Source organism: Lissotriton helveticus, chromosome 7, assembly GCF_964261635.1.
Source record: "Lissotriton helveticus chromosome 7, aLisHel1.1, whole genome shotgun sequence".
Taxonomy (NCBI): Eukaryota; Metazoa; Chordata; class Amphibia; order Caudata; family Salamandridae; genus Lissotriton; species Lissotriton helveticus.
Window position 1 is genome coordinate 553,790,422 of NC_136068.1, and position 22,744 is coordinate 553,813,165.

A 22,744-nucleotide genomic window follows, 5' to 3' on the forward strand; every position below is an offset into this window, starting at 1 on the left:
TTGAGTAATCCTACAACGTCAGCTCTTCGAATTCAATCCATGAATAGAATACCTAAGGGGTATACAAAGGATCACATTCAGCCACTCACGTGAATTTGCTCCCAGGTTAATGGGGATCCTCTTGCTGTCAGATGGGCAGTAAGGGCAGGGCAACAATTGTTTCTTCCGCCTCCGCTTCTCCCGCCATTGTTGATAAAGGCTCAGTTTTGGCACTGGAGAATCAGCCAAATCCCAAAACTGTGAAGCACTGTGGAAACCTCCGTTGGGTGGGATATCACTCCGAGTACTAAGGAGGATCATAAAATACCTCCAGATGCCTTTGTTTAGGGTTTGGGGTGTAACTTATTTTTTGAGTCCTGGGCCCTGAATGGCCATCAGGGACCAGGAGACCCATGTTGGGCATAATGCTGTGTTATCCCAAAATGTGTTGTGTTGTGTTCGGATCCGATAGATCCCATAATTCCCTTTTCAGAGAAAAGGAGACCCGGAAGGTGCCTCTCGTCCCACCACTGCTGAGTTATGCTATGGTAGGGAGGAGCCTTAGGAGTCGGACAGACCTGTCACAAATCTCTCATCTGCAAGTGATATGTGCACAGCCCTATTAAACACAAAGGAGGGGTGAGGGCTCCTAACTCTACCACCCCAAACCCCCACAGAAATCCAAGTGTACACACAAGAGGGGTAGTAGAGTACACACAAATAATGACCACAATGAAACGTAGACATAGGGAAATTCAATCATTGGAAAAAGTTGCCCTCACTCACATACCGAAGTATGTGACATTCTACCATCATTGGGCCTGCTTGCAATACGCCCTGATGTAGCCACACTCAGGGCGGAGCATTAGGGAAGGGGAAAAAAATAATAAATTCACTGACGACATGTAACATATAATGAGATGTGATTTGTGCCAATCACCAAGTGTCAGAAATAATAATGCGACTAAAGTGCAGTTAATGGGAAATGTTAAAACTGATTAAGGGTGCCAACTAAAATAAGTGCTTTATTGGACATTGCCTGGTACCCCTATCAGGATTAAAAACTCAAATTGGGATGGGAAATGTCTTGTTCGAGACATAAGGATCTCACAAGACCTCCCTCCTGATACTGCTTATGTCTACTACCCCTCTTGTGTGTACATGTGCACAGCCCTACCACCATGCTTCAGAATCACTACACACACAGTACATGGTACTTTTTACTGCTGATTATGTATTATGTGGTATTCATTGGCAAATCATGGCCATTAGAATGATTGTACGCGTTAAAAACAACTCAGCAGTTGTTATATAAATTAGGGCAACGGTTATATAAGACCCAATCATATTTCATCACATACCCCTATCCTATTAGTCTAAGACATACTAAAGTAGTTACCAACTTTCTAAAAGTAAGGTTATATAAGCATTGTAAAGTGTGGCACATTATTTAAAAGATCCTCAGGTAAAATGCTGCGCCTTCAGGCCTGAAATCAGCACTCCATGTTTCTACATTCCCTCCAGCAACCAGCCTTTGTCTAACGCCACCTTAACAACAGTATCTTATTTATCTTTCGAATGCATGGTGATTTGTGGAGCGAGGAGGGGTCGATACATACTCGGCTCCTGAAGCCATTTGCTCCAAATGTCTGTGGAAGCTCTCTGCCACCTTACTTTCTTCTTCATGTTATGTTATGTTATGTTACGTGGGTGTTTGTATAGCGCAAGTACACCGACAGGTTTCTTGGCGCTGGTGAGTCTCAGGTGGGAGCAGTTAAGCAGAATAGCAGCTATTTATAGGCCATGGTGGACAACCAGGTCTTGAGTTGTTTCCTGAACCGTAGATATTCAACCTCAAGCCAGAGGAAGGCAGGAAATGCGTTCCAGATCTTAGGACTTAGAAAAGAGAACCGGGTCCCACCAATGCGTTTACGTCTGGTTCTAGGCACCGTCAGAAGGTTCTGATGCATAGATCTCAGAGTGTGCTTGGGTGAGTGTTTGCTGATGAGCGAGACAATACATCTAGGGCCAGTATCTTGTATAGCTTTAAAAAGTATACATCCTGTTTTAAACAAGTCTTGTTGCTCCACTGGGAGCCAGTGTGAGATCTTTAAGCAAGTGGGTGATATGGCAGCGTCTATCCTTGAGGTAGATGATTCTTGCTGCTTGATTTTGGATCATCTGAAGACGATGTCTCTGGAATTGTGGGAGACCTATGTAAAGGGCGTTACCATAATCAATTTTGGATAGGATAAGGTCTATTGCAATTTGGGTAATAGCCTCTTTACTATAAAAGCGTCTAATCTTGCGCAGTTTGCGAAATTGGACAAAGCAGGCCGATGTAACAGAGCCAATTTGGGCTCTCATAGAGAGATCCGCATCGTTATGAAGGTCCAGACTCTTTATCACTGGCTTTTCAATCAATCAATCAATCATTACATTTATAAAGCGCGCTACACACCGTGAGGGTCTCAAGGCGCTGGGGAGTGAGGGGGGCGCTACTGGTCGAAGAGCCAGGTCTTGAGGAGTCTTCTGAAGGCCAGTAGGTCCTGAGTCTGTCGTAGGTTGGTTGGGAGAGTGTTCCAGGTCTTGGAGGCTTTTGGAGTAGGTGCCACACCCAATTCAGGGGGCCAGTAGGAAGGAGTCTAGTGAGCTAGTTTGCTATTGGGGACAATTATCTCGGTCTTTTCAGAGTTTAACTTTAATTGGTTGTTGTCCATCCAGGTTTTAACATGCATCATAGGCCTCCTGACAAAGTCTTTAGATTCCGTGGAGTTCTCTAGGGCAAAGATTAGCTGCATGTCATCAGCATAGTTGAAAATCTTAATCCCCTCGACCGAAGATTAGAAATCAAGGGTCGTATATTTAGATTGAAAAGAATCAGCGAGAGAGAGAAACTCTGTGGGAGGCCACATCTCAACACTACCGTTTTGGATTTAAAAGGCGAGAGCCACACCGACTGTTTGCGGTCCTCTAAAAAGGATCTGAACCAGTCAAGTGCCGAACCCCTGAGACCCGCTACGGCAATGCGACCCAACAAAATGTTGTGGTTCATGTTCAGCCTGTCCTTTGAGTTAAGGAAGAACAACGGTCCAAAGCAGTTTCAGGGATGTAAGGCAATAATATACAGACCATAATAGGCTGCTATATATTTGTCCAAGTCCAGCCGGACAGGGAGTTTATTTTTAGAATATTCATTGAATTTGTAACATCTCAGTACAAGAGCAACATTTCAAAAATGAAGGGCACAATCCTGTGCCTTACTCGGAACAGAGAACATAGTGAAGAAATAGAGAATAGCTTTGTGAGAGAAGAGGAGATTTCACAGGCAAAAGGGAAGTGAGCAAGCTGGACACTTTTTAAATCAGTGTTACAAGTGTTTGCCAGAGTAGTACATACAGAAAGTAATACACATTGGTTTCACTGTATGGCTACTTTAAAAAGGTCGACGTTTCAATCCCGCGCTCTAAATTACATGGGGATCATCATCAGGTCTGTACAAAATTATTATGCCTGGTTAAAACAATAATGCGCCTTAACGGTACGGGTTTCAGCTTCACGGGGGATATGGGTCCAGTGTGAGTGACAGCTCGAGCGGGGCTCAGAGCGTTGGTATGGTTACCGTCTTCTGTACCGGGCGCGGTTTAGCAGTGTTTGTTCAGATGGTTGCACACTTGGCAGGCAGGAATAGGTCGTCCCGGATTATGAGTAACGGTCCAAGAGAATAGTTGGATCCGTGATGTGAAGGAGCAATGTCGGTGGATATCGTGCGAGCTAGCAGCCACAGGTCGTCTGTTACTACGATAGGAGGTCATCCAGAACCAATAGAATAACAGATTCGGTGGAGTGCGCTGGGCGAAAGCCTGCCTGGTAAGTGTCCACGAACTTGGTGGTTTCCAAGTAGGAACTGAGACAAGTGGCAACATGAGTCTCCAGCAATTTAGCCGGGAACGGGAGAAGAGAGATGGGTCTATAGTTATCCAGTTTTTTTGTTTGGGGATCTATGCCTTGCTTTTTCGAAGTGGAATGACCACTGCTTCTTTGAAAGCTAGTGGTACAATGCCATGGGACAGTGAGAGATTCAGAAACATAAGAAAAATGTCAGGGAAGGACCGATATATTGCTTTCAGAATGTTAATGGGGCAGTCCTCCTTGGGGGAGCCTGATTTGACCTTTGCTCCAAGATCCAAAAGGCGTTGCTTATCTAGCATAGGGAAGATGTGAAGGGAGTATGAGTTGGAGTGGACCCTATTGTCTATAGTTCTACAGTTGTTGGGAACATTGGAATTTTTAATTTTAATTATTTTTTTTCTACGAAAGAGGAGTTCAGGTCATTACAGAGTTCCTGGCTAGATGCAAAGGACGGGGTCACGCGACTCGGATTGGATAGTTCTTTCACAATCCTAAAAATGTATTTAGAGCCATTGTCGGAGTTGAGTACCCTATTGGTGAAAACGGCTCTCTTAGCCTTCAAAATAGCTGGTTTATAAATGTGCACATTTGTGGTAAAATTTAGTTTAACTTCCGCTATAAAGGTTTTACGCCATTTTCGCTCAGCTTGGAGTACTTTAAGTTTAAGTGTTTTTAAGTCCTTGTTAAACCATTTCGATGCTTTGTGCTGCCTAGAGTGGGAAATGTTGGTCTGCAAAAGAGCATGGAGGCTTAAGGCCTTCCTTTGCCAGTCAGTGATCTCTATTTCCCAGTTGGCTGGATCTCCTACAGGGGCCGACTGCTCACAGGACAGCGTATCCACTAGTTTTCCCAGATCAACCCGGTTCCAATTTCTGAAGGTGCTTTTGGAGTGAGAGGGATTGATAATCAATTGTAGAGCATGCAGATTAAACCTGAGGGTAAAATGATCTGACCATGCACAAGGTTGAACTACCAAATTGAGCAAATTGACATTGATGGACCACACTTGATCAAGAGTATGGCCTTTAATGTGCGTTGGGGTGTGGATATGTTGGATGAGGTTAAGGCAGGCAAGGGACTCTGTGAGTTCCTTGGAAGGCTTTCCCCCTTCAGTCTCATTGGCCCAGTAGTTCAGGTCTCCTACGACCATCACTTTGTCATAGTCAGTAGTTAAAGACGCAATGTAGTTGGCTATGACTTTGGTAAAATCAGGCATCGTTATAGGAGGTCTGTATAGTACCACACATATCAGGGTGCTATTGTGCAGATTTCGTTTGACTACAAGAGAATCAACTAACGGAATTCCAAAGTGTGGCAGAGTAGAGGCAGATAGTTATTTTTTGATGACAGCAGCCACTCCTCCCCCTCTTTTCCCTGGCGGTCTGTCATTACGTAAAAAAAGTAGTTGTCAGGAAGGGCTGCCAGAATATCAGGGGAGGACTCCTCTGTGAGCCAAGTTTCAGTCAGTAGTTGAAAATCCGGTGCATCAGTATCTAATATATTGTATATTTCTAACTGATGTTGAGCCAGGGAACCTGTGTTTAAATACATCACATTAAGGTCTTTAACAGGGCGTTTGTCCGTGACGATGGTGAGTGGTGCTAACAGGCTCATAGAAAGTTCACCTATATTTAGGGTATCAATAAAAGCCAAAGGATTGGGATTTAAAAGCTCCAAAGATTGCAATGTTTGTGTCAGTCGCCCTTCAAGTGATCGTACCTTCTTTGGTGCCATAAGACTGGCTGCTGAGTAGATGTACTTTTGGGCAGAGTAACATGCCCCATGCCCGTCGTGGTGCGGAGGGGCGCAAACAGGCTTGCCTTTGGCGCGCTGCTGGTGCACACGCTGCACACGTCCGCTGCACGTCTGTCCCAGCATCAAATTAAGTAGCTGGCCGGCGCAGGAGAGCCTCAGTGCTTCGCCCACCAGGCCGGAAGCCAACCAGTCAGGCAGAGAGGTGTGTCCGCTACTCTCTGAGCAAACGGCAGTGCCGCGTCGGACCGGGGAAGCGGAGACAAAATAAAATAAAAGCAGTAAAGCGATATGTTCAGAAAACGCAATAACAGTTGAAAATACAAAGTGTGCAAAATACAAAGTGCAGAGCAAGCAGTATAAAATAATGGGGGGGAAGTGCAGGCGGGTTTAAAACTAGTACATTTTAAAACTAAGGTGTGGAGATGGAGCATAGAAGGTTATCTTCCCTTGGAACCACATCTCAGCTGCCACGTCCATAAACAGTGTATGTATCAGAGACTGGACATTTTCATTCTCTACTTTGCTAGCATATATTCTATAGGCTTCACAAAAAATATATGCCCTGCACTTGCACCACACACCATATTTGTGGTGCATAAACAGTGACCAAGTTAGCATACAGCCAGGACAGCAATGTAGTGTGTGTAACATTAAGATACTTATAAAAGCCATGCTAAAGGATGAGGAGGGATCATTAACTCCTTCCAGGCCTTGCCTAAGGGCTAGAGATGGATGTGTCCAGACTAACCTTTCTGCCTTGCAAAAGGGGGGAAGATTAATATCCTAGAAGACCCCAGCACATGTATAAAGAGCATGGGGGCATATTGGTACCTTCACCAGCTGCCTTGCCCAATGGTAGGCACTATCAACTTTACAGGGAGTATTTCTTTCTTTCCTGCCCAACTTTGCATAAAGGCAGGGGTGGCTTAGAAAGGCCCATGCCCTCCAGTCTTGCCAGAGGGCAGGAGTAAAATATAAAGTGCACCTGCTCCGGCTTGTCAACCCATCCCCTTTCATTGACAAACTACTGGGGGACTCCAGACTCCTTGCATTGCCCAAGTGTGGAGGGGTTTCAGTCACCCCCTTGTCTTATCTGAGAGCGAAGGTGCATATCCCCCTCCACCTTCATTTTCCCCATTGCATAGTGCCAAGAAGGAGAGATGGAGTGCCCAGATCACCTGTAGAGGAGAGGGCAAGCTGGCAACTCCAAAATTACTTCAAGCATTGGGCCATATAGGTTTGGGTCAGCTGTCACCTGCTGCTGTTCCCTAATCACTAATAGCAACAAGACATAGAAGCAAATGCCCCATGACTTGCTTCTTCATATCACAAAGTAGCAAGTCAGCTGGGACCTGCTCCTGAGCCCTGTTGCTAATTGGCAACAGTACACATCAGCAAAAGCCTGTGACTTGTACAAAGTGGCTCTTAGAGTAAGCTTTGTTCTTGTTAAAGCCGCCCTTCCATTGGACAAGACTTGAAGGGATATGGTGGTGGATACTACCTCCACCTTCTTGTAATGTGTGTGTAGTAATTAAAATGCCACCGCACCACACCACCCCAGGGACTTCATATTAACTTCTCGCCCCAGGCATTTTTTAATTCTCTCCCAATGTTTACCAACTTAGAGAGAGAAATTTAAAAAATAATGAGTTAGGAGATTGAAGGAGTAAAAGAAACACCCCATTGATTACAGGGCTCAATTTGTTTTAAACATCTCCTGAAGTTTGTCAGGTAAATTTTTTAAGAAACTACTGGCAAAGCCAAAAGATTTGGCTTGCATGTATAGTTACAAGCCTGGCCTATTGATTTTGCCAATTTCGATCATTGGGGACATACAGACAGGATCAGGGGTATCGCAGGTTGGCACACAAGAACTGCAGCAGGGACTGGACCTACAGAAGGTCTGCAGGATGTCAGAGGACCTGAAGGAGAGGCATGGTGCTTGCAGTGGGTCTGTAGCGGTGGAGCAGCATGGCTCCCAAAGGCTGCAAAGATGAGGCACTGGGACAGACAGGGAAGCTGTAGGGTGGAGGAGGGGCAGGTAGCGGGGCTTCAGAGATGGACAGTGCAGAATCAGGGCCGGCGCTAGGCATGGGCAGTGTGGGCAGCTGCCCAGGGCCTTGCACTTTGCCTGCCAGGAAGGGGGCCCGCACAATGGCAACACCCCATCAGTCCTCGTGTACCCCTGCCGATCAGAGTGAAAAAAGCGTCTCTTTACAATTGCGCTCATGGGAGGGGCCCCCCCCCTCCTGGGGCCTCTATGGGATGGTGTGGGAAGGCCTAGGGTAGGGGGACACCTCTCGGGCTGCCCATTCAGAGAATCTGCAGGGCGCCCATTGTCAGCACTGTAGCCCACACAGGTTTAACTCAGCCCCCAAGCAATTCTCACACCTTCAGTTCGAAATGGGCAGTACAAGAGATGCTTGGGGTGGCTGAGAGGAGGAGCTGTGGCCCAGGTGGAGTCTGCACAAAGCAGCTTCCCCGAGACCAGAAGGTGTCACTTATGTACATTTCTGGGGCCTAGCACATTCCATTTTGCCCAGGGCTCCGAAAATCCTAGGACCGGCACTGTGCAGCATATAGGGACTGCAGGGGAGCAGAAGAGCACACAGGGGCAGATCGGGATAATGAAGACATGCAAGGGAACAGGGCACACATAGAGAATGTTGACACAAAAAATGGTAAAGGTAGCCAGTACATATAGGGGCTGCTTCATACAGAAGGACTGCAAGGAGGCTGTGTAATACCAGATCGATTGCAGAGATGCAGATGGAAAACAGATGGTGTAGGTAGGTGGGCAGGTCAGAGAGCGTGAGTAAAATGTCATCTGCATAAAGGAGAATTTGGGAGTTGTCTCTGAGTGTGGGGATACCTGCAATCACTCTGTTTTGTTTCCTCCTTCATTATGTCACCCGTTAGAAGAGCTTGTCCTGTGTCATGAAGACTAGGCAGCATGAATCCACGAAAGAATATACATTCATTTGAATCGTCATGTCCAACGTCAGCACTATATTGTCTCCTATAGTAATCTGCGAACACATTGGCTATTACCTCTGGATCTATATGCACTCACCCTTTAGGAGCGTATATGGCAGGGATGGCTGAAAGCGCCCCTTTTTGTGTTAATTGTGCTGTCAGTAAGTAGGACTCCAAATTCTATTGTGACATTATATGTGGGATTCCACTTGGGCAGACAAGTGGGTCACTCCCTCCCCGTACTCCATGTCGAGTTGGGGGTTCCTATTAGGTGGAAAGGTTGCATCCGAGCAGGCACCGGGTTTTGGGGGAAGTATGGCCAAGGCTTTAAGTGGGCCGGGTCCTGCCCATGCTCAGCACTGGCAGTTTCTCATAGCAGGTGCTGAGACGGGTCCCTATCAAGCTTTGTATTTTTTCCCTCAGGGTGAAAAAAAAAACATTAACTCCGCAATAGTACAACCCGTCACTGCCTTTGAATTTAACTTCAAAGAGACTCTTTTTTCGGTTTTATATAGCAGACACATGGAGCGCTTCAAATAAGCACCAGTTAGATTACAGAAGGGAATATGCATTTTTTGATGCATGGATACGTTTGCGTGCGCTTGGTGCAGGGAGGGTAGTTGGGAGTGTGGAGATGGAAGAGGCAGGAGGGAGAGGGACTGCTCGAGTTGGGACACTGCTGCCGCCAGGTTTGAACCTGCTCAGCTGGAAGGTCGGCTGCTCTAGCCTTAAGCCACAACCTCGCCCACAGAACGGAAGCATTTTCAATATTATATACAACAAAGTGATAATTATTGCCTATCTTTCTCATGCAACTTACAGTCATTGACAAAGCCAACAGTCCTGGCTTGTTGTAGGTGTAATGCTACTTGTTGTATTATATATCTGGATGCAATGACAGAAGCAGCACAATACCAGTCGGGCGGCACACTATGCTACTCACCGATTTTTAGCTTAAGTGTATTAAGCCACGCCCTGAATTACAGCGGCCACGCCCCTATGAGAGACTTCCTGCTTAAAGCCCTGAGTATGGCTGGACAGTTGAGGGCGCACAAGCCTAGATGGTCAGGATTAATCCACGGTCGGGCCAGTGTGACACAGTAGCAGTCACAAGATTTAGCAGATTTCTCTTGTCAATCTCCCAAAGGCTGCTCCATGCTATGCAGTATCAGCCATGTCATCCGTCAGGGAGTGTGTACAGAGTTGGACCCAGAGGCACCCGACTGACACCCACGTCTTCCTTCTGAGTTGAGAGAGAGCTCCCGGCAATCAGGGGAAGTGTCCACATACGCTGACAGCAGTTGGCTCAGCGCCTGACTAGCTGCCGAGACACTCAAGTACACGGCTCAACCCCGAGGGTAATGGGTGATCTCCAGTGAACGATGGGTGGAGATGGTGTAGTCGGCAGGGGATCCCCCGATACCTCACGCTGTGGGTGGTCGCATTCTCTCAGCAGAGACCAATAGGGGCAGATTTACAATAAGAGGCGCATCCCTACATATTAGCAGGGGTGCGTCACTTATTGTGCGCCATGCCTCCGCCACCATTGATGCGTCGCATTTACAATGCGGCGCACCGATGAGCAAAAACGGCACAGATGCGTGACGCATCTGTGCCGTAAAAGCGGCGCATTGCTGGAGTTGCGTCGCAAGCGCGACGCAGCTCTAGCAAGGCTCTGGGGGGCCCTATCTTGTTAATGCTGAGTCAATCCTTACGCCTGCTTCAAGCAGGGGCAGGGTTTTGACACAGCATGGGCCCCAAAGTGACTGAGTGAAATTTTGTGGATTTCACTCAGCCACTTTTAGGAGGAGTTCCCGCGCCGGTACGCCCCATCCTGCGCAGGAAGGCCTCCTTCTGGCGCAGGGCTTTACAACGTGACGCATGTCCCAGATGCATCACGTTGTAAGTACCCCGCACCATGGCGCTTGTTTTGCGCCACCGCTGCGTCACAAAAGTGACGCAACGCGGCGTAAAAGGGGCGCAAGGGGCTTGTAAATCTGCCCCATAGTTTCGCCAGTGTCATAGGATATGCGCCATTTTCCCCCAGAGGTCTGTAGAGCTCTATGCAAAGGCAGCCATATCAGCCGGTGGCCAGACTCGATCCTTTGAGCCATGCTTTTCAAGTGTGGGCTTCCATTGTTTGATGTGCCATAAGATTATCTCTTACCGAGAGCAAAGGTAATGAAAGATCAAGTGTTCTTCACTAGATGACATGTGTCCCACTCCCTCCTGTTCCCATTGTTCACCTTGGATTTTTGTTTTTCTCCCCCAAAAAGTAAAACCACAGGAAAAAAACATTTTGAATCATATGTATTGGTTTAAGCAAAGATTATATGTGATGTTTGTGCGATGACAGTTTGTGAAAGTGCTGGGTAGGAGATGAGTGAATAAAATAGTAAGTGAAAGGAAGTGAGACAATGAGTGAAAATAAGGAACTGAGTGAATGGTATTGAGCCGCCGGGTTAACTGAAGGCCAACATGCAGCAGACAGCTACTTCCTGCTGTTCATGGCCTTTGGCTTCTGCAGAGAGGTTGGGAGCAGGACAAAATATCTGGCTAATTCTTGTGCTGAAGATGTTATGGTTGGCTAAACTTCACTGCATACAGCTTTCAGACATGTGCAATGGGGTTGGCCACAAGGCCTGGCCTCTGGCTAATCCATCCTGTGCACCAGCCATAGGCAACCAACCCAGCTACACATGAACGTAAGCCATGCCAAATGGGGTTTGGCCATAGGTAGCCTGGGGTGGCTGTAGGGTCTGGCTAGAGGTTTGTTCACTCACCTAACCCTTCACGAGCAAGCAGCTGCACACAACCCTTAGCTGTTTTCAGCAGGGATTAATAAAGGTTGCACCTACACGGACTGTGTGGGTGTCTCCTGGGGCACAGAAGTGTGCGAGGATTCTGCTAACAAGGATTCTTCAAAATTAAGTCAAAAGCACTATGGAAGTGTGTCTTCAAAGTATTTTAATCATACTTCTTTTTCATTTCCATGTGTTCCTTTTCAATTCCACAATTGAACATATATTCTGATGGTCAAAAGCAATTTAAATGAATATCATTACATGGTTTATGTTGATTTGGTTTCATTACATTATATTCCAATGCATTTCGGCAATAAATGCCTTCATCAGGGAAATCTACAAGTGAAAAATAAATAAAACATTCTAATGTTCCGCTTCTAGAATACATTATACATATTGTATACTCTCACATTTGCTGATTATCTAATTTATAATAAATGATACATAAACATCAGTTCTATGTGCTCTCTACTTCAAAAATACATGCCACAGTCTTCTGAGATATAAAACTAAACATGATGAATACACCGTTTAAAAAGAACAGGAGATTTAGGGAAACGTGTTCACCCCATATACGAAGGATTATCAAAATAAATTAAGATAAGGCTTAACGTTCTAGCGGATATTGCCGGCTGTTTCAGAATTGTAAACCATTCTATTAAGAAAACATATATTGCTGTTAGCGTGGTTGACGAGGTAGCGTATAGTTCCAGGCAGCACGTGCATTGTTACAGTGTATCGCTTTACAAAATGAAACAGTGTATCAAATTATGCATCGCGCTTAACTCGTAGAATGGTCTTAACCGCCATACCTACGCGCTGACTATATGAGCTGTTCGGTGTGTGCTAACGCTTACCGCTTTGAAATGAACTGTCTACAACACGCCTGGATACGTGCCATACGATAATCCAGACCGTAAGGGCGAGTAACCGTCGGGGGTTCCCTTGTCGTGTAAAGTTAGCGTGTGACGCAGGGTGGGGAGTGGCTTAATACATAATGGCTGCAATGCTCCGGGTTGGTTAAAGGGGAAGTGTTGTAAAAACAGCCTGTGTGTTCTAGGTAAACGAACAATAAAGTTAGAGCTATAGCGAAAAAATGAGGCTACAACAATATTATAAAAACAATCTAAATAATAAAAAGGCGATTCTCTATGAAAAAATCCTCAGAGAAAACTGTGATAATATAAGCAACTAGAGTATAACAGACTATTTTGAAATAAATACAAGATGTTAATAAGTGATCAACACCAGCGCTAAGAGTCAATGGTTATAGACAAAGGATATAATCCTTCACTTTAAAATGAGAATAAAGTCAATTTATAAGTAACAGTTAAATTCAATCCTTTCATTCATCCCTGTAGGCTTCAAGGTCTGTAAATTATATATCCAATCATTTTCTCTTTTTAACAATGATTTTTTGTTGTCTCTATCAGCTCGTTTCTCCACTATTTCCAAAACACAAGTTTTAATTTGGCTGATCTGATGGTTAGCTTCAATGAAATGGGTTGCCACGACTGATTTCAAAGCCCTTGTTCTGATATTACTCTTATGTTCGTTCAATCGTATTTTTAGTTTACGTTCAGTTTGGCCGATGTAGGCCTTACTACACGGGCATTTAATCATGTAGATAATGTTAGTAGTGTCACACGTAGCATTCACTTTCAAACTGATTTTATTACCCCTCATAGGATGGGTGATTGTGTTGCCTTGTAGAATGTTATTACAATTCCCACAGTTCCTGCAAGGGATGGTTCCTTTGTACTTTTGTACACTGGTTGGCATTGATGGTCGTTTGATTATTTCACCCAAATTTCTTCCCCTGTTAAAAGCGAAGATAGGCTTTTCATTGAAAACTTCTTTAAAGTCTGGTTCTGCTTGTAAAATCGGCCAATGTTTTTTAATAATACTTTTGTATTGCGGAGTAATGGTGGAAAATTTGCTCACACATGTTATTTTTGGGTCTTTAACTGTTTTCTTAGAAGACAATAGACTCTTTCTGTCTCGACTGTTTACTCTGTCCATGGCTTGTTTCAATATTCCATCCGGATATCCTCTCTGTTTGAAACGTTGTACCATTTTTTCTGATTGTTTAATGAATTCCTCGGGGTCAGAAACGATCCTCTTTACTCGTAACAGTTGCGAGTAAGGTAAGTGTTGTCTAAGTGCTTGTGGGTTTCATTTAAATTGCTTTTGACCATCAGAATATATGTTCAATCATGGAATTGAAAAGGAACACATGGAAATGAAAAAGAAGTATGATTAAAATACTTTGAAGACACACTTCCATAGTGCTTTTGATTTAATTTTGAAGAATCCTTGTTAGCAGAATCCTCGCACACTGCTGTGCCCCAGGAGACACCCACACAGTCTGTGTAGGTGCAACCTTTATTAATTCAAGTATCTACTCCAGTGCAGGGAGTACACCTGAGGAGCACGCACTAACTAACACCAAAGTTCTCTATATATTCGTAGTGCGCAGTCATTACATAGAATCAATTTCAGCAGGGATTAGCCACAAACAGCCAACTTCCACACCTCCATTTTCAGTCAGGATCTGTGGTAACTATTTTTGGTGTTAGGAATCTGTGGTTTTTGAAAAGTGTCACCTATCCCACAACTCTTTTCACTTTTTGAATTTCCTTTTAGAAAACCCCTTTCACATCACTTTGGCCTGGGGATGAAGGTTGCTCACCTTTCCCCTTATTCGAGCAAAGTTCTACTTTCATGCCAAGTTGGTGAAAATCCTTGATTGAGTAGTATGAGCATGTAAAATATCATATCCAAACTAAAATGGGAAAACATAATTTTTTTACCACCCCTTAACTTTTCTCCCCTAGCTGGATCTGCGCAGAAACCAACATGGTGGACCTTAGCTGACTACCCATAAGGATTTCCAAATTTCATACAGCTCAGTCCAGGGGGTCAAAAGTTGTAGGCAAATGAAAAAATGCCTTTTTACAATGGTAAGTACAGGTTAACCATAACTACACCGTGAAATCCGTCACTGTGTATTAAAAATATAAACATATGTGTAACATGTGTAGTAATAGGTAGGTTGGAGTTTACCAGAGGATGAAAGTTTTGGGATGAGCTGTCAAGCGGAGGCAAATAAAAGGGTGGGGGGGTTTGTCTCAAAGCATGTTTTGTCCTTTCAATTTCCCCAAGGAATATTAGACTGCATTTTAAAAAACAGAACAGAATTTGACCAAATTTGGCAGAAAGGTGGATCTTTGCTCCGAACCCTTGCTTTTTGTGATTTGGTGTAAATCTGTTCGGTGTTTCTTGAGAAATGAAGGTTCGAAAGGTAATAATATCTGGACAGGTGGACATGAATCCTGTAGTACCACAAATTCAAAAGGTAAAGCGATCTGATTGGAAGAAAAAGCTTTCGGCCATCATGGTACGGAGTGATCTCATTGGCTGGCTGCAACATCAATAGAAATGCTCCAGCTGCCATTACAGTACATGAGGACTAGGTCCCGATGTCCTGAAATTAAGAACACAATAAGGTAAAAGAAGCAGGACAGAGTATTTTGCCAACCTGGTCTTTGTGGACCCCCAGGGCCACGTTAAATTAAAACGTGCTACAGATCCTAAGGTATTCCTGCAGAACTTAGCAAGGCCTTCTGTAATGAATTGCAGGACTCTCATGGAATGCTGCGCGGGCTCCCCTGTGGGGCCCAGCTGGAGCAACTCATTACCCCCCAAAAATAAAAATTATAAAATAGGGGAGGTGTTCGTGGCGGGGTGTGCGACCTGGGGGGAGAAGGGTCGGCCCCCAATCACCTGCACATTTTGAGTTGGGCGCAGGGCCCGAAACTTGACAGTCAATACTCCACACCTGTGCTGGACGAAGAACGTGTAAATAGCTGAACCCTGCACACAACCCACTCAAACGGTATGTTGCTGATCCTACAATCCCTGGGAGTCCATCTGGCTCTGGTGTTGGACCAACTACATAATGCACTCCAAACTAGAATATAAACACAATGATTTAGAAGCCCAATGCAAATTGTCAATGTTACTACTAACACTGTTACTGCTGTTTAGTTCTCATTCTCTTAATAAGGGTGGTGGCAAGGCCCTGCTCCATGCCCTCCCAGAATCTACACTCGCATTCTTTAAGTGCATTCTACACACCACAACACATCTCATGCCAGGCTGAAAGAAATATAAGCACATCACCCCCATCCTGATGGAACTCAAATGGCTCTCCTTAGCTGTCCATACCATCTTCAAAACCAGCTGCATAGTTTACAAAGCAGCCACGATCATCACCTTCTCTGATCTTGTGGGCAAACTCACCGTCTTGGATGGCTGTCACCATGCCTGCATACCCTCCACCATCAGTCCGTAGACCGAGAAGTGTACAAAAAAAGAAAATAAGGCAGCAGACCTTTTCCATCTACGCGCCCAGGATTAGGAATCAGGAACAACATCCGAGAATCCACGAGGACCGCTCCAGCGTTGCTGAAGTTTAGGAAGGTGAAGAAGACACACCTCATTAAAGAACAACATATCACAATGAAGCAAGAATCCAATAACTATCTACCTCTCCTATCTACCCAGCAGTTTCCCCATTTCCCAAGTATATATTAGCAGACAAACAAAATAATGGAACTCCACTATAACGAACATGTAATAATGATTTCGAAAGTGTATGCACACTTTAAATGACTCTAATCATAACTGTATGGTCTGCAAGCATACACAACATGTGCCTCTCCCAGATCTCTTCCTTGGCTCTTGCCTCACAATACCGAACCACAGAAAACACCCTTGTACCCCAATTATCCTTTATTGTGTCCACTAAACAGTATTTTTACTTGGTAAAATATTACACATCAACCCAAGGGCGGGCCAGAAAACCACATGCCTTGGACTGCAAAAATATAGGTAACTCAATTCAATTCAATTCAAGTTAGCTTTATTCGAGATAAAAAACTCATTAAAGCATGATTATTAAAACCTCCATTTGCTGATACAAATTCATTTCAATTAACAATAGCTAGCTAACACATATGGATAAAAATACAGTTAAAAACAATTTAACAATATTACACTTTTAAAACAATCTCAGAATTCATGTATTTCTAAAAATCATATAAGCTCTTTCATTTATATTACACATGAGTTCAATACATTTTAAAATGTCTAGAATCGTATACATGCTAAAAGGGATCAAAACAATCATGACAATTTTTTTTTGCTAATGGCCCAAACCCATCCGAGATATTTTGCAACTGCATATGAAATAACGGGTAAAGTGCTAGTGAAAATTAGTCTTTGTGCCACCGCACTGTCCCTTGTGACTAGGAGCCTGCAAATAGCTTTTAACCAAACTCGTCTCGGGGTGCTATAAGCTATGCATACAAAAAGAAGATGGGCGATGGTCTCTTTATCAGTCTTGCAAACCGGGCACATGTTGGAACTGCCTGAAGACCACCTTCCTGTTAATGATCTTATCGGAAGGGACCCCGCTCTAAGTTGGAAATAGAGCTTTCTATCTCCCGGTTTTGTAATACCATCCCAATATGGCTCTAAATTAAGGACAGCTTTACACTCCAGAAAACGACCCTCCATAGTAGAGGGATCAGCAGTATTCCAGTTACGGTACGCAATCATTTCCCAATATTTTTCTTTTAGTATAACCTTCGATGGGAATGGGACTACATCGGGGTTCTCCCACAGCCCCTTCATACCCATTTCCGCTAAATTTTTAGAAAGATCCTTTAACCAGGTTATCTTGTGAAAATGATCATTTTTAATTACATCCAAAAAACCTGGGCATAGTGGGCAAGTTCAGGGGTTACCCAAATCCGTCGCCAGCATAATATTGGGCGCAATCCAGCCAAATCTACCAGAGCTTTCCTGCCTAGTTCATAATGCAGTGGTTTCATTGGTGAGCTCTTGGGTAGATTAACAAGGTTACGCAAAAATTTATTCTCAGCAAGTGTTAAAGGTGTCAGGTTATCGTATCCCCATATCTCAGCACCATATAGTGCCGAGCTTAGGGGTTTTGCCTCATACACTTGGAGAGCTGGCTGTATTGGCTTAGTCAGAGATTTCTTGTGCTCTATGAGTACTGCTCCAGCATTTTGACGGAGTTTCTTGGCTGCCATTTCAACATGTTTCCCCCACTTAATGCCCTTGGCCACGTGGATGCCCAAATAGACAAAATCCGACGCCATTTCCACTTTTAGCCCATTCATAAAAAAATTCCCTTTAAAACTACTATGTGGGTTGAACGCCATAAGTTTAGTTTTTGCCACATTTACTTCCAGCCCGTGATCAGTACAGAAATCTTCAATGCTCGCTGGAGGCCACTAGGTGTTTTTGATATAGTAAGAGTGTCGTCCGCAAATAATAAAATCGGGGTTTTCATTCCAGACAAAGTGGGGGCATCTACTGATTCTGACAATATACGTCCAACTACCCTGTTAATATATAGTGAGAAGAGCGTGGGGGCCATGGCACAGCCCTGGCGGACCCCCGCTCTACAGGGAATTCAGGAGTAACTTGCCCATACCCCCCCCCCATTGGTTTTTTGCGTGATTCGACTCATGTAACCTCATAACTAGCGTAAGAATATCTGATGGCATGCCTAACTTATTCAACGCATTCCACAACTTGACTCGTGGCATCAAATCAAAAGCTGCTTGCAAATCAATAAAAGCGGCATAAATGCTACCTTTCCCTAATACTACAGTCTTCCAATGCAATAAAATAAAAAGGAAGATCTGATCAGTGGTACTCGTTAATTTGCGGAAGCCGGCCTGAAAAGGGAACAGGATATTTCCTTCCTCTACCCAGTCTAAGATTTTATCTAAAATCATTTTCCCAAACACCTTTTGTACCGTATCAATCAGGCTGATAGGCCTGTAGTTCCAAGCCTGCGTTTTATCACCTTCCTTGTAAATAGGGATTATTACGACCCCTTGCCATGACCTTGGTACTGGAGCTCCCAGGGCCACGGCGTTGGCCAGCCTCATGATATACCTGTCCCAGTGCATTTTATCGTGGAGGAAGACATTCGCTGGGACCCCGTCTGGTCCCGGTGCTTTTCCCCTTGAAACAGCTTTCAGTGCCACTTTTACGTCACTATTAGTAAAGGGTGGTTCTAAACAGAAGATGTTATTTATGGGTTCCCTAAGCCTATCTTCATGACTGCATGCATATTGTGGGCCAAAGTGATCTACCCAGCTTTTCTGTGTGACATAGTTAACGGGCGGATCAGGACGGCCTCCTTTCCCCCACTTAACAATGTTCCAGAAGAGTTTAGAGTCCTTAGAGGTACTGGCTGATTTGAGGGCCTGCCAATGGTGTTCATCCCATAGTTTCTTTGCCAAATAGACAGTTTTCCTATAACTCTGCCTAGCTAGTCTCACTGCGCTAAGATCTCTTCTTTTTAGGGCTACACTAGAATTATCAATTTATGTTATTATGTATTGTATGTATCTTGTTGTTTTTGTTTAAATATATGAATGTGTATACTTTGACATTATTAGTTTTTTCTCTGAGGCAATGTAATTATGAGATTTACTTGATAGGATGCTCATTATGCTAATGCAATTCTGTTAAAATGTAAATGTTCTGTTTTTTAGAAATTTTACATATCATTTTCTTAAATTACAGAACAATCTGGGAAGACAGTATATGTAATCCTGATGAAGGTGGCTTTATTAGAAGGTCCGGCGAAACGCGTCGTACGAATTCAAGGAGGGATTCATCTTACATTAATTGGAGAATAATTCTGATGTCTGCACTGAATTGATTCTCTGTGTGTTACCTCCTTTTTTACAAATAGGAATTTTATTGTTTCCTTATTTTAATTGTCTGTCCCGTTTCCCCTTTTTTTAAATTATTGTATTCAAAATGAATAAACTGTGCAGTATTTTTTCATAATTAAGTTGTTGTGTAGATTGCTTTATAAGCATAGTGTCAAGGTATTGTGGGTTTATGTATATGTGTGTTTGAGAAACTTGTTCCTTTTTTTTTTTTTTTTTTTTTATTAGCATCATGAGTAGCATCAAATACATATATACACAGTATCAGACAGGTCATATAAAATGAGGCGTCAAAAAGGAAGAAAGAAAAAACAAAACAAAACAAAACAAAAAAAAAAAACAATACTATAAATCAATATTGCTATGTGGACATTAAGACATAATTACTCCCCAGATTTCTTGTACCTTCTGTTTTTGCCTCTGTCCCTTAATTATCGCCAGAGAGTTTTCCATATTATAAATGTCTTTAACCAAAAGCCACCATTCCATGACCGTGGGTGGGTGGCTTTGAATCCAGGCCCTGGCAATAGTTAATCTGGCACATGTAAAAAGTATGTTCATCAAGTCCCGAAGTCTATTATTTATCCCAACAACCCCAATCATAATGTCCAGTTGTGTGGGTACAATTGGCCTAGCCATTTTGGTCGAAATAACACCAGCTACATCCTTCCAGAAATTAGATAACTCTGGGCATAAAAAAAACATGTGAACAATATTTGCCCCCTTGAGTGCACATTTAGGGCATTTTGTACGATCATTCAATACATTAGATTCGTTATTACAAGCCCATCTTAGAATCCTGTCAGGAGAGTAGTACAGTTGAAACAGAGTTCTAAACAGCTGTAGTTTCAGACTTGATGATTGAACTGCATTGTTTAAGCTGTTTAAAGAGGAGGTTATCATATCTGGTGTTACATTCACATCTAGCTTTGTGCTCCACTTTTCTGCCACTTTACTGATATCGTCCTTGTGTAAGATAGAAAAAGTCTTATAACCACAGCTGATCAGAGCCTTGTCGGAATCCCTATACATACAGTTCCAGATTTCGGATTCAGATATACCATCAAGGCCTGTTCTGCGGGTAATGTAATCCTTGATCTGATTGTATTTAAACCACGCCCTTTCTGGTAGATTATACCTCGTCTTTAGCTTTTCAAAAGTAGAAAATCCAGTATGATCATATAGGTCTCCCAAATATTTTATACCATTATCCGAAAACGTAATGCTAGCTGAGTCGTGAAAAACACCTGGTAGCCCTGGATTATGCCAGATTGGTGTTTTAGCATGAAATAGAGAGATATTGTTCCTATTAAGGATGGATCGCCAGATATTTACCGTGTCTCGAATTGTCTTGAACCGTACTCGTTTAAAGTAGTTGGGGTCATTGAGTCTGTACAGGAACATAATAGCCTCCCCCCCTAGTATCAATTTATGAAAATAAAGACATTTATCAGGGATAAGTAGGCTGCGAAAACGGGTTAAAAAAGCAGCCCAATAATATAATTTAAAGTCGGGTAGCCCAAGTCCGCCTTGGTCATAGGGGAGTTTAAGCAAAGATACCGCCCGCCGTGCTTTCTTATACCCCCATATGAAACTGCTAATTATACCCTCCAATCTGCTAAAATAAGTATTACACACTCTTAAGGGTATAGACCGGAAAAGATATAGAAATCTAGGTAAAATCTTCATTTTAATTAGATTGATTCGCCCCAGGATCCCCATTGGAAGTTTATGCCATTTCTTAAGAAGAAGAGAAGTTTCTTTTAACAAGGGTTCATAGTTAAGTGCAATTATTGAGTCAAGATTAGAGGAAATTTTTACCCCGAGATACGTTGCCACATTACATACTCCATCCATTGGTGTGAGTAAAGTAAAGTTTGTAATTATTTGCGTTTTGCTGGTATTTAGCCTATACCCTGATACCATACCATATTTATCTGCTTCAATACCTATACCAGATATCGCATCAGGGACATTTGTGGAGAAGACCGCTACATCGTCTGCATAAGCAGTTATTTTTAGTGTTTTGAGGTTATTTTTAAACGGTGTAATCATCTCTTGCTTGTGCAAGGCAATCAAAAAGGGCTCTATTGCTAAAGCAAATAACAAAGGGGAGAGAGGGCACCCTTGTCGTGTACCACGTTCAATTGGAAAGAAAGGTGAGCATAGTCCTGAGTAGCATACTTTACCCCTTGGTTGATCATACAGGGATTTAACCCATTTCAAGTATTGACCTTTGATGCCGAATGCGGCCAGAGCTGCCCAGAGGAAGTCCCACCCCACGCGGTCAAATGCCTTTTCCGCATCTAAAAGGATCATACCGAGTGGGGTGGGACACATCTTCGCAACATCGAATGCAGCTATAGCGGTATTAATATGAGCAGTGGTATCCCTTTTAGGGATAAACCCATGTTGAAATGGTGAAACCATCTGTGGCATTAATAACGCAAGCCTTGTTGCTAGTATTTTCGCAAATATCTTTGCATCGGTATTAATTAGTGAGATTGGTCTATAAGACCCTCTCTCTAGTGGGGGTTTCCCTTTTTTAAGAAAAAATATAATCTGAGTGTGATTCCAGGATTTTGGAGCTTGTTCTCCTTTGCCAATAGCTTTGATAACCATTATCAGGAGAGGGATTAATTCTTCCATGCATTTTTTATAAAGTTCTAGAGGAATTGAATCTTCGCCTGCAGCTTTTCCCGATGCTAGGGATTTAATAGCTGCCTGAATTTCTCCTGCAGTTATATCTTCTTCTAGGTAATCAGCTTGCTCCTCCTCTATATTCTGTACAACATTTTCTGTCAGATAAGCTTTTATATTATCTCCTGTTGGGGTTGCTTCAGGCGTGTATAATTTTTGATAATATGTAACAAACTGGAGTAATATTGCTTTAGAATCTTGATGTACTTGTCCATTGTCATCTTTTATTTCCTTAATCAGCATTTGGGCTCGGTCTTCTGCCACTTTATATGCTAAAATTTTTCCTATCCTCTCCCCACTTTCATATTGATTCAGCCTGTATTTAGCTAATTTAGAAATGCTTTTCTCCCTAAAGATATTTTTCAATGCTAATCTTGATTCCATCAATTTTATGTTTAAATCTTCGATTTCTTTTTCCCTTGTAGTATTAGTAGTATTAGTAGTAGTAGTAGTATCTAATATCTTAGATAGCCTCTCTTCGACATTAGATATACCATCTAATAATTTTTTATTTTGAATCCTACCAGTTTTATTTTGCTGCCAGACAAACTGTTGTGTGAACCCACGAATGCTGGCCTTACATGCATCCCACACCATCAAGGAAGATGTTGAAGACCCATTGATGTCGATAAAATCTTTTATATGTCCTTTCAACAAATTCACAAACTCAGTGTCAGATAATAAATATCTAGGAAAGGAGAAGGGCCTAGGTGGGTGCCTGTCTGTATCAATTTCTGTTGTGAATGATATCGGGTTGTGGTCCGAAGTTACTCTAGGGCATATTGACATTGTACTGGTTGACAATATAGAGTTAGAAGCAAAGACCATATC